Genomic DNA, 12773 nt, shown 5'->3' with positions numbered 1-12773 from the left:
AGATAAGATGCTGTCAATAAAATAAGTGCAATTTGGATTCATTGTTGTGGCAAAAGCCACTCTGGAAAAAAAAAATGTTTAAAAGCAATTAAGCAATTTTACGGAAATAGTCTGGGATTTTGTGCAAAGGGAGAGAGACTCCAGGCTTGCCTCATCTCCTAGAAGCATCCCATATTCTTAGATGTGACGTTGCCATGACAACCACAACTTGGTGACCTCGTTATTTCAACCTAATCCTGCTTTGAAATTATAGTTGCTCCACCCTTTTGCCTGGCTAGCCTGATAACATAATCATTGTAAATGAGGATGGAAAAACACAGCAGGATACCATTCCCCCAGTGACATGGGACTAGTCTCACCTTATCAGGGAAATAGACCAACAATTAAACTGCACAAATCTAAAAGACTGAAAGTAGATTTTTTTTGTTTGTTATTCTGTTTTGCAGAAAATCCAATAGCTTGTCAGTGCAGGGATTCAGTCTGGAAGGGGGGCTTTTGGGGAAATTCCTTTTAATTTAATTTAATGTCTTTATCAGGAAATTAAACAGTAATAAGGGGGTAGTTCTCCTTAATTATGTATTTGTTTTGACTAACAGCTAGAGAAAGATTTAGGATGTACACAAAGAGTCAGGACAGAACTTGTTTAGCAAATCAGATAGGGGCTCGCCTTGCTTTATTTAAACTGGTTAAAGCAGTGAGCATTACAAAATCCCAGTTGTAGCCATTGTGGAAATACTTACTATATTTGCTCACATGGAACAGGAACATTACTGTAATTCTGCTCTTATTAAACACATGCAAAACAGTACTATTGCTGTCACAGATTTAAGGAAAACATTTTCTTGGCTCCTTGGGGAGGGAATTCAGAGTTTTGTATGTGCATAGGACACATGAAAGCTTGAGGATGAAAAATAACTCTGGAACTATTGGCGTGTGATCTAACTGCAGCTCCATAGACTGCAATTCATAAAAACATTTTGTGACTGTTCTTACATACTTTTGTTTCCCTCCCTTTTTGGCAGATCAGACCGATTTCTCCCCTTCTCAGTACCTGCACGACACAAGGGCAGATGTTACCTTGGAGGTTGTGGCATTACCTAAGAATTCTTGTGGGACCAACACGCAGCGTGGCATTTTACATTTGTAGATACTGTCCATTACTGGGAAAAGGACACAGAGGAAGAAAGCACTGCTTCTCTCACAGAGAAATTCAGAGGACACTTAACTTGGTAAGGACACACAACTTCTGGTATGGTTACTTTCAGGAGCCTGACACAAAGATTTCCCTAATGCTCAGCAAAAGGTCTGAGTCATCCTCCTGGGGCGCAGGCTCACGATTCTAGAAACTCTGCATTTTAACACTGGAAGAGATGTAGTGCTAAATCATTCTTCCCAGCTTTCGTGTCATAATAGGGAAGTTGGGTGATGCCTCTATAATAAATCAGCAAAGAGTCCACACACAAGCAAGCGTACCTATCCAGCGCTCATGGATTTCCTCAGACACAAGCCAGGCAACTTTTTACACAGAAATTGTTATATTAACAGTATAATCACAAGTCTGTTAAGCAGTCATCAGATGGGTGATGGAGCAGCAGGGCAAACAAGGCATTCCTCTTCTGGTAAGGTTTTACACAAAAGAATCTTGAATAGTGCTTCAGAAGTATTTGGGGATAGTTTTCCTGAATAGCTAGGGGAGAAAAAAAAGAAAGAGAAGCATAATACCTATATGCTGAAGGTACAGCACAGTAAGCAGAAAACTGAGCTCTTTCCCATGTTCCATGGAAATATCCTTGTATTCAAAAGCATCTGCAACAGGCAGAGCTAAACCATCACTTGCCTCTGTTTAAATACTTGCTGCTTCTAGGTAGAGAAAATGAAACCTCTGATAGCTCACCCAATCTCCTTGAACTCATCAGCACAAGGTGTCTTGGGCATATAGAATTTAGTTTTGTTCAAAAAATAATGGGAGAATGACAAAACACATCATTCCCTCCATGAAAGGATCACTTAACATCCCCCCTTGTCTTTCCCATCAAGTGGGGCATTTTGCTGTCAATTGCTGATCATTAAGTGATTAGAACAGAAAAACGTTAACATAATCATAAGTCATTTATTTCTCGAGGCGTTCAGCAGGGGTTAGAAATCAGTCTCCATTTAAATATTTTTCTTAAGCTCTGTTGAATCCCAAGAGCAGAGAATAGACATGAGTAGGAGATGTTTACACAGCACTGCAGCAAAGGAAGCAGGTTTTCCTTCACTAAAAGGCCAAAGTTCATTTTCTTAGAATAGCAGCATACATTCCAAAATGGTGCCTCACATTTACTAAGAGATATCAGTGAACAAGAGACTAAGATTTATATCCAGATTCAAATTTAGTTATCCAACATGCAATAAAGGAAGGAGGGTGTACCATTCAGTACTTGCTCAGATTTTGAGTATGATTTTCCAACCTTGCTTGAGATCACAATGTATCACGTGTAGCCTGATTAATCCTTCTAACTACAGACTCTAACACAAGCAGGAACCCAGGAACCCCAGAAGTTCCAAGCAGAATGTTTTCTTTGACTATCTTTTTTTAAAAAAAAAATATAGCCTGACTTCTTAATCTGTTGTTGCAACCAAAGGTTTCTTTGCTTGCTCCCCACAACCATCTTGAAACAAACAAACAAAAAAATCTGAAATATTTTCTCTTTTGCGGCCACCTTCCTTAATTTGAACAACAGCTAAAATCATTCTGTGCTAGGGGCAGCTAACACACTGAAAACCATTTCTAAGTCTCTTTTTTATAGTTGAAAGTGACTACATAACAGGCTTCTTTCTAAAATCAGAAAACATTGTGCCTCTTTACTGATCACGATACAGGGTTCCTTAGCTATAAATTTTTATAGACAACACAAAAGTTCTTATATACAAATGATCTTTCTTTGTACAAATCTAAAACAAAAATGGAAACAAAGCTTTGCTGTTCTCCTAGATGAGTAGTGACACCTAGTGACCAGATATTAAACAACAGCGTTTGGGGAGCCAATTTTTACAGTAACGTGCTGGATTTCATTACAAAAAAATACTGCTGGCTGTCGGCAAAACCAATACCTCAATAACTCTAGAGCGTGGCACCTAGATATAAATACAAACTGACATTAGCTATAGGAGCATTTAATCTTACACAGAAGTACTGCATTCGCCTTGTAATAATATTACATCACTGTTCAAAAGAAATGAAGGGACACTTGTCACTAACAGGGAAGCAGCCATTTGCCCAAGCAGGATGTGTTTACCCAGTGAAACCTGTAAAGGTGCAGGGCAGAACATTCCTACATGTGAAGAACGTCCACAGGGACAGGGAACACTCCCTAGTTATAATCACAGTTTTCCATCTCATCCAAAGAGAATAACTACCAGAACAGAGTGCAGCTGCTCCAGCACTATGCTTATTTTGGCCCAAGTTCTTGCTGATGTAAGAAAGACTGACTGACATTAGCTATATTAGAAGTTATTCTACTTGATATATGCCACAGTCATTTTGCATCTGGACTTCAGAATAATCTGCTACTTGAGAATAAAAATGACTTGGTTACTGATCAATATCTGAATCAGTGGCTTGCAAATGCAGGGGAATGCTGAAAAGGTTGCAGTCTTCTCCTAAAGTTAGCCCAGTGTGGGCCATGTTCTTTATATCAAGTGACTAGGAATAAGCTAGACAGGTGCACCAAGTACATAGATAGCTCCAACCAGTAAACCACCTTCACTTCATAACACAGGAGAAGCCAGGTATGCTGTAGTTGTGCCAGTCATTTATGAAGGCAGGGCTTTGGATGGGACTTTCCCTTTTGATAAGAAAAATGTGCTGCTTCCTGAAAATTACTTTTACTTTTCTGTTTTTCACTCTGAGAGACATAGTAAACTAGTGGAAATTTTTAAAGAGATGTTCCAGTAGTATTAGAATTCACAGAGGAAGAGACTAGCCAAAATAAAAACAAGGCAGAAAAATCTAGGCAAACTCCACAGATAGAAGAAATGAGGAGATGCACCCTACAGATCAAAAGACAAACGTACAATCCAAAAGCAAATTCACCAATTCCATCTGCCATATATTTCAGATTTTACTTATAGAAGTAATTTTATGTATTAGGGGAACCAGTGGACAACTTCTTAGCTTCACTTTATATTCATTTCCCATCAGAGAAAGTGACTCTGGATCTCTGTGCTATAGAGAATCAGACTTGCTCTGTCCAACCTGGAGAAACTGCTGATTTTTGCAAGGATGCTTGCACAAAATAGTTAAAACTGCAGATGAATACAGCAGGTGAAAAAGAACACAGAACCTCGCCTGAGTCCTTCATGATCAGCAGCAAGCAACCATTAGCCACAGAGCAGAAGAGCTACCTGTGCTCCTGGAGGGAACTCAGGACAGGTGCGCTAAAAACTTGTTCAGAAATAAGAAAGAAGATGTTGGCTCTTTGAATTTCTGTGTTAAGTGATATGAGGGACTGATGTCAGAGAAGTACTTTGTCCTAACAAAAGATGACAGCTGCAGCTTTGAGGAAAAAAAACATCCAGCACAGTGACCATGTCAGAAATGTGTGACTTGTTACACCCAGAAATCCAGCTGCATTACCTCTGCTTGCTATAAGCAATTTGTCTCATAATTATCCTGTCAGACTTCACTTGTGCTCCTGTTTGTATCACAACACAGCAGAAGTCCCCTCAAAGAAAGAGGAAAAATTTGCAGAGACTTATTTGATCACCCCAGCCAAATTGCCCTGGAAAAGCCCTCAGTACAAGCTGCGCTGCACCAAGATCTGAGAAAGGAAAACGTCCCATACTGCACCCATTTTTTTTCTCAGTGCCAGGAGGATAACTATTTGAGAGTAGCCAGTTACTTTGACCTGGTTTGTATAGGATTCGTACAGGTAAGTTTGAGGAGGAAGAAAAGTGTTTGTTGATTCAGTCTGCCAGCAAGACGGTGATTTCTGTCAAAGGGATAATCAGCACAGGTTCCTGAACTTGAGAAAACCAAAGTGCACGGTCTTCAATGAAGGCCAAGATTGAAAACTGCTGAGTCTGCGTAGTATTGCTAAGGAAACCATGGCAAGTGAACTATAGCTATTATTTGATATCTCCAAGAATCTGAATCATTTCAGCAGACTACAGAAAGGAACAACAACAAAAACTATTGCCTTAAAATGGCAGGTTCTCGGTGTTGTCCCATCTCCAGTGCAGATTGACCGAGACCCTGGGGAGAGTTTTGACCTGTTTGACACTGAAATAATCAGCTGCAAAGTTTTCTCTTGTTTATATCTTAATTTTAATCAAGATTTGTAGTCATCTTTGTGGAGTAGCTTTCTTTATAAACAGTGAAAGAAGTGTCAATACCTAGTAAATACATAAATTATGTTGTGAATAATTACTACAGATTACATCTGAAGTGAGGTGATCACACACTTGTTAGCTCTAATTACATCAGAAAAAATATTAATTATTGCTTTATATTATGGCATAGTTGTAACACCAACATGGCAGGTATTAAATAGGTGTTTGGCATAGCACTGTACTACTCCTACAGTATCAGTGGAAATACCCTAAAAATTCAAAGATTATGAAAAAATGTCTTTGATATCTTGTAGTTATCATCTGAAAAGCTAAACTGAAAAAAAAACAAATCAAGTGCACTTGCATTAGAGGGGAGTGAGATCCTCTAAATATTTCATAAAAAAATAAAGTAAAATAAAGTATACATAATTTAATGTGAAAATTCATCTTCACATAAAAATGTTTAACTTTTCCCAAAATTGAATGGAATGCTTAGAAACATAACAGACCTTTTAAACAGATCAATCATTTATTGCATTATCCCTTAGTTTCCTAGATGGTTTAGCCTAATGGTTGTCTTGCTAACCTCTACAAAATTAATCTTAATGTACTGAAAAATGCACTTAACTAATACTGAACTTGTTAACGAGGAGCAAAGGCCTGTTTAAACTGGCTAAAATGATGAGTTCTCTCACTAAAATAACTCCTTTGGTTCAACATGTGGCAATGCAAATGTAGGACATTAGTTTCTTTCTGGCTGAAAAGGATCACACTCAGGAATGCATTTCATTAACCATGGTTCAGTCTTTTTTGCCAGTTATCCTTTTTTGTGTCAATTCCTGTTTGTTAAGAGTCCCTAGCTACAAAGGTAAAAATAAAATTATTTCATGGGCATGTGGAGAATATTACTGGCCTGCTAAGGTTAGAACTCAATATCAGTACATTCTTTTTAAAAACATTTTCTTAGAGATACAGTAATGCCAAGGACACCAGCAAAATAGAAGTCGTGCTTTGGTTTTGGCAGTATAATCACTAGTAGATCTTTTATTTGATGCATAAAAGCCTAGGCTGCTGCTGCTGCCCAGGTTGGTGTGTGGAACAATGAACAAGGAGTCTAAAAAAAAAAAAAAGATAAGTTGCTTAAAGTCAAAATTCCAAGACTATGTTCTAAGAAGCAAAAAACTAAGCAAATCTGCCTTAGTCTTTTATCCCATAACCACCTCAATATTTTATGGGACTAGACTGAGAACCACATCACAGATTTGGTGATCTGCTTCAATAAGCCTGCAAATAGTCATATAAATACTACTGAGAGGATTAAATTTGAGCCAAAATGAGAAAATGTTAAAATACAGAACTGCTTAATTCAATAACTAATAGTATTGACAATTATTTTTCATTCCTTAATACTGTCTACATTTCAAGTGCCATATCAAGTTATATCCATACAGTTTGTGGCAAAGAAAACTCTCAAAACCAATTCAAAGCACTTTACACATTCAAAGTGTTGAATATTGATAATTCAATAAAAAAATTTAAGAAAAGTGAAGCACTAGACCAGGTTGCCCAAAGAGGGGATGGATGCTCCATTCCTGGAGACACAAAAGGTCAGGCTGGATTGGGCTCTGAATGACCTGCTCTAGCTGTAGGCATCCCTGTTTATTGCAGGGCTGTTGGTCTAGATGCCCTTCAAAAGGTTCCTTACAATTCACATGCTTCTATCATTCTATGATTCTATACATTTGGATTACGGCAAAGACATTAATTCTATTTCCATATCCTTTTTCCACACCTGACCCTCATCAGCTCATTGCCAGTTAAACTAGAACAAGCACTGAACAGTTTCCCTCTCAGCCTAAATCATTACACTTGCACTGTCAAAGATTCGTTCTTCACTCAAACCCATCAGCAACAGTTCACATGAAAAACCTGTAGAGATAAGTCCTTCTGCACTGCAAACCTTTTGTTGGCAGCCCCTGTCCAGCTCCACTCAAAGTAGATCTCTACCCTTTATGGGTCAATTCTGCCCAGCTTCCATCAGAGACTTTCAAAATGGACATTTGGCTGTCATATCTGGCAAAAGCTAAATATTTAACATTTCCTTAGAGAAAAGCTGAGTACCAAGATCTCTTTGTTCAAAAACCTTCAAATCTTCTCCTTCCATTGACACAGTCATTATTTTCAAATGGAGAAAAGAGAAGTTTTTGGAATTTTCCAGATCTTCAGAATACCTTACCATTTGCTTCAGACACTCCTGGCTGGATGTGAATGCAGTGGCATCAACACTTTCGACTAACCTATGTCAGCAAAACTACCAGAAAGGGTAATGAGGTTTCAAAGTGAACTGCTATCAACATACCAGTAGATGTGTTTTGCACAGATTAAAAGTAAAGCACTCATGTGGATTAGACAGTCACAATGAAATGAAAGATAGCCTTCCAATGAGGGCTAACTTCCTGCTTCCAAAATAACATAATTTGTAAGTAATTCTTTTGCCCTCAGGAAACTTCAGGAAGAAACCAAGGTTGCCTCCTATTTTTAATTAGGAAATGCTTCTGTATTTTATATGAATAGATTAACTCAATCAAGGTCTAGTAAGACATTTATCTGTCTACAGATATCTTAAGATGAGTGAGTTTTTTTCCTCCAATGATTACTTTGTGGGGTCAAGACTTCTCTTTTAAGTTGCAGTTCTGACTTCAGGAATCTGTTCCTTCCTTACAGGAATTACAGATTACAACACATTACTCTCATCCACCTGAAGCTCCAGCTTCTGCAGATGCTCTCCTCATCTTATTCTCACATAAAAGGCATTTGTGCTTTTCACATCTGCTGTAGCCTTGGATTTGTTTGGAAGAATTCTGTGCCAGTAGTTAACAGCTAGTTATACCACTGTAATCCATTCAAAGATCTGAGAAAATAGAGTCCTCAGGATTGCAACCCTTAGATTTAAACACTTTTAGACTGAGGATAAATTTGGCTCCTGATTCTGATCTTTGTTCTCCTCCTTTTCTAAGAGGGAGAAAGTCTCGTGATGTTTAAAATGAGGCTTTTGCATGACTGCTTCTAGCACTGTCCTGTTCCAGATGATGTCCAAGTTATTTTGGACAAATCCTAGCTCCTGTAACTTTTGTAATATATAACCATCTGTAAGAGATTATTCTTTTACATCATTGTCTCAAAGCTTGCTGGGGGCACAGATGAACAATTCCAAGCAAGTCCTGGGCAAGGGTTGGGAAATCCTTTGTCCGGAGAACATTGATGGACAAATCCTGGGCAAGGGTTGGGAAATCCTTTGTCTGAGGGACAAAGATGGACAGGGCCAGGGGCAATGAGAGAGGGAGAAGCCGCAGCTTAATGCCATGAAGCTGTCCTCTGTGAGGACTTATCTCAAGGAAGATGGCTATCTCAGGAGGTGCTGCACATGACTCTTACCAGGAATGCCACGCTGACAGAAGGAGGAGGATAAAAAGGGGACCTACAATCATGAAGTTGGGGTTTTCTGGCAACAGATTCCTCATGAAGAAGAGGTTTCTGCCATGAGAAGCCTCACAACCTCTCTCCCCCCTCCTGGACTTGCTCTGCGCTCTACCAGCATGCTGAAGAACATCAGATTCTTCACTACAGAATTCCTGCAAGCTGACAGATGCTCCTGGGCTGCTACCTGAGTCCTGCTGCTTCCTCCCGGATTGGCTCTGTGACTGCCTCCTGCTACCTGCTTGCTGCCCAAGGCCAGCCACGCTGCTGCTGCTCTCTGCCCCGCTGCTTCTGCCTCGAACCTTCGAAATGCCATGCAACGGGACCACTGCTGGATCCTGCTGGTGACTATCCCTGCTTTAAGCAATTCTTGCTTCTTTCCTATCTCTTCTATCGCCCTCCTTCCCTTTCCCATTTCCCTGATTAGGATTTATAATAAACTGGTTGGACCAGTATTTGAACTGTTGTTTCTTAATTTCACACCGGGTATACAGATATTAAAAGAACCTCATCTCCCTCCTACAAATTGGAGTGAGACACCATCCTAAATACAATTGAGCACAGTGAGAAAACTATGTGATAAAATAAATACAAAAGGGTGAAATAGAAATTGTTACTAAAAGCAAACCTATTCAAAAATTGAAATAACCCCATATTTATTCAAAATAACTCTATTTTCCATTTATTTTTTTCTTTTGTGTTGCTATTTTTCATTCCAATCTCAAGCAAAGGTATGATGAATATTGATTTGTCCCACAGAACTGCACCTATAAAAATGTTACTTTATTATTATTATTATTATTTTTCTTCTTGCATTCTTTACTCTTATTTTTGATAGCTGGGAAGGAGTATCAAATGAAACAGGAACCCTTTGTGATACTTATACTTTCTGGAACTTAAGTGCTTCCTAACACTGCAGCTGTATGTCCTACAAGCAATGCAATCAGACAAAGCACAAAGTGAGTTCAAGGCAAATAGAAGAGGACTAAAGCATTGAAATTTCAGCAACAGAAATTTGGTGCTCTGATATTATGTATTCATCTAAGGTTGTTTAACAGCTCTTATTTGTTTTTTTTTATTCAATAAAGAAAGTCAAGACTGATTTATTAGTGTTAACACCACTGTAGATCCTGCAACAGGACAAAGAAAAGTTGTTTAACAACAGGAAAAAGCTGTTGTTAGCAACAAAAGGCACCACTAAAAAGAACCCTATTTGCAGAGAAAACTCTTGAGATTCTCCAAGTTACAAAAATCTTAGTATCTTAGTCCACAGATCCATTATCATTGGAAAAACTCCACCAGACTCAGCTGACATTAAAAGCAGGAATAGTCTGCAATGAAAGCCACTTCTAAATTCAGTCTCAGTACAAAACTTGGCCTCGAAAAGAAATAAACAAGTTATGCTTCCATTTAAATTCAGCTCAGAATACACATATATTTATCATTAAACAAGCACATAAAAATTTCCTGTGCTGGAGGCTCCATTTAAATATAACTGTGCTTAAAACTGCTCACTGAGCACATTCCTATAGCTCCATCAGTATCACTTGGGATCTCACTGTTAATTTTAGTAGAATAAGAATTTCAGACTCTAAAACCAAAACAAGTTTGGAGAAATTTTAACTGCCCTACCTATTACAACACGGTTTTACCTTAGAAGTCCAAAAAGCAAGGTTACAAAAGTTACAGTACTTTCACTGCTAGCCTTTTTGATTAACATGTTCATCTACAACTGTTAAATCAAACAACAGAGAGGTAGAGAGAGACTTGAAGGCTTGCAGATTGTCATCTAGTATTTCTGTGATAAGGGAATAGAAGCTCAAGTTACATTTACAGTAAAAGATGGAAAAAGAAAAAACAGAACTTCAGTTCTTGCCAGCATGCCTAGAACAAGAAAATAACTTCCACAACATCATCCAAATAGTAGCATGGAGCTGTGTCAGGGAAGTGTCAAGGTTGGGCATCAGGAAATGATTTTTCAGAGGCATTTCAGAACAGGCTCCCCAGGGCAGGAGGCATAAGACCAAGCTGACAGTTCAAGTATTTGGGCAATGCTCTCAGAAATATGGTTTGACTTTCGAGTTGTCCTGTCCTTACAGACAGGAGTTGAACTCAATTAACTTTATGAGTCTCTTTCCAACTTAAAGACGTAGAAATAGAGAAGGCATAGCTCAAATACAGAGCAAAACAGAAATTCTAGGTCAGTCATGACCACACAGATATCAAAAGAATGCAACTATTAGCACATAGTTTACTGTAATTATCATGCAAGATAGCAGAGGCAAGGACAACAAATCATCAACAGGTAACCAACAGTGCCCTTGAATCTCTCTTTGCCTTAGCTTACAGGAATGCTTATCACAAAAGGATTATACAAAAAACTCCGTGGGAACAGAGATGTTTATAGCTAGATTTTGTATGATATTGGGCCAAGTATGTTACTGATGCCTCAGAAATAGCCAGCAATTTCTTCTTAAGTTAGTTGTCAGCAACTTTCTTCTTGATTTATGTGTTAAATCAAAAATTTCCTAGTCTTCTTACAGAAATAGTTTGTTGATTAGTATTGATGACTGGGTCTCACTTTACACTGGTACAAAATAACATATGAACACTTTACAGTTCACATACAGATGTTTACTTTGCTGAGCCATCTGTTCCATCTGAAGCACAAAAGAGATCACAGAAAATGAACTCTTACTCTCTGAATAGACAGACAAACAACTGAGCTCCCAACAAAACAAGTCTGTTAGTTTTCAGTGTACTGGAAAAAGACTGCAAGTTACAGAGAAGTCAGAAAGGTCGGTGATCTGAAGGTCTGGAATCTTAGTAAGATAATAATGAACAAATGACAATTCCTGATGCAATCAGCAGGGAGCATAAAGGCTGCTCTTGAAGAATTTTTGTTTTCAAGGTTCTGTTATGTCTTCCATTTTTCTCTTTTTGCGCTGTAGGTACGTGTTTCTTTTGCTTTCTGGTGCTCACACACCACCAAGAACTGGACAGCACCAGGGCACAGACAGAGAAGGGAAGTAAGGTAATAGAAATGCACTGAATGACAGATTTGAAGATAAAGTAAGGTGAACAGTGGCAAAGTGAAACATCTATTTTCAACAGTAGGCCTGTATGAATCAAGTTACAAAGGAGCTGTCAGGTAAGAGGCACATGCAAAGAAATGCATAAAATAGGGACGATACAGGCTGGAAGAGATAGAAGGAATATGCAAGACAGAAACAAGAAAAAACAACTTACTTTCAGAAGGCAATTAAGAATTATTTAGTTGTGATTCAGTGACAGGAAAGGAAGAGAACAGGGAAACATGTTAAGTGAATAGAAAGTTCAGCTACTTGGTGCAAGTGGAAGACAGCAAAAAAAGGGAATAGAGAGGTATAGCTGCAGTACTGTCAGATAGCTGGCTGCCTAGAATAGCACTTAACTGTCCCTGCCTCCTGATCATATATCTGCATTAAAGTGTCTCCTTATTTATTTACCTGTTACTGGCACTAATCTGACACTGTTTCAAACATTGGTCCTCAATACGAAATATTCAAGACCACAAACAACTTTTAAAAAAATAATCAGCAGGTATAAATAATTTAGTCAAGGGTTGCTCTAATCCTCAAATAAACAAGCATCAGTAAATTCAGAACTCATTGGAGAACAAAAACGTAACAGCTTAAGTGAAGAGGGTTCACTATAACTACAACTACTTATATTCACACACAAACAATTAACTTTCCACACATCAAGACAATTCTCACTATATATCTCAGTTGCCCCTCATTACAGTAGGCCACATACTCCCACACTGAAATGGATATAAATACAATACTTAATTTCAGGCTGAAAACTTTCTAGTTTACACAAATCATGAAGTTCCACGTGATTAAGCCCAAACTCACAGTCTGATTCCTGTTGGACTAAAAGTGTACTTGTGCACTAAAAGCCAGGCATCCATGAGTCAAAGTAACAACCTCACCTCTCAT

General features: G+C 38.4%; 1 protein-coding gene across 2 annotated transcripts in view; it reads right to left on the bottom strand.

Annotated features, from left to right (window-relative positions):
- Positions 1–668: 668 nt before the first annotated feature.
- QDPR (quinoid dihydropteridine reductase) overlaps positions 669–12773 on the bottom strand; it is a 48352-nt gene continuing 36247 nt past the window's right edge. The window contains exon 8 of one of the 2 annotated variants that reach the window (XM_090139635.1): positions 669–1687. The gene's annotated coding sequence lies outside the window, so the exon portion shown is untranslated. Of the gene's footprint in view, positions 1688–6330; positions 6428–12773 lie in introns of those variants that run through there. The other variant, XM_090139634.1, reaches the window with a different exon arrangement.

This window comes from Phasianus colchicus, chromosome 4 (genome assembly GCF_987193195.1).
Source record: "Phasianus colchicus chromosome 4, bPhaCol1.hap1.1, whole genome shotgun sequence".
Classification (NCBI taxonomy): domain Eukaryota; kingdom Metazoa; phylum Chordata; class Aves; order Galliformes; family Phasianidae; genus Phasianus; species Phasianus colchicus.
This window is presented reverse-complemented; position numbering and strand designations above follow the sequence as displayed.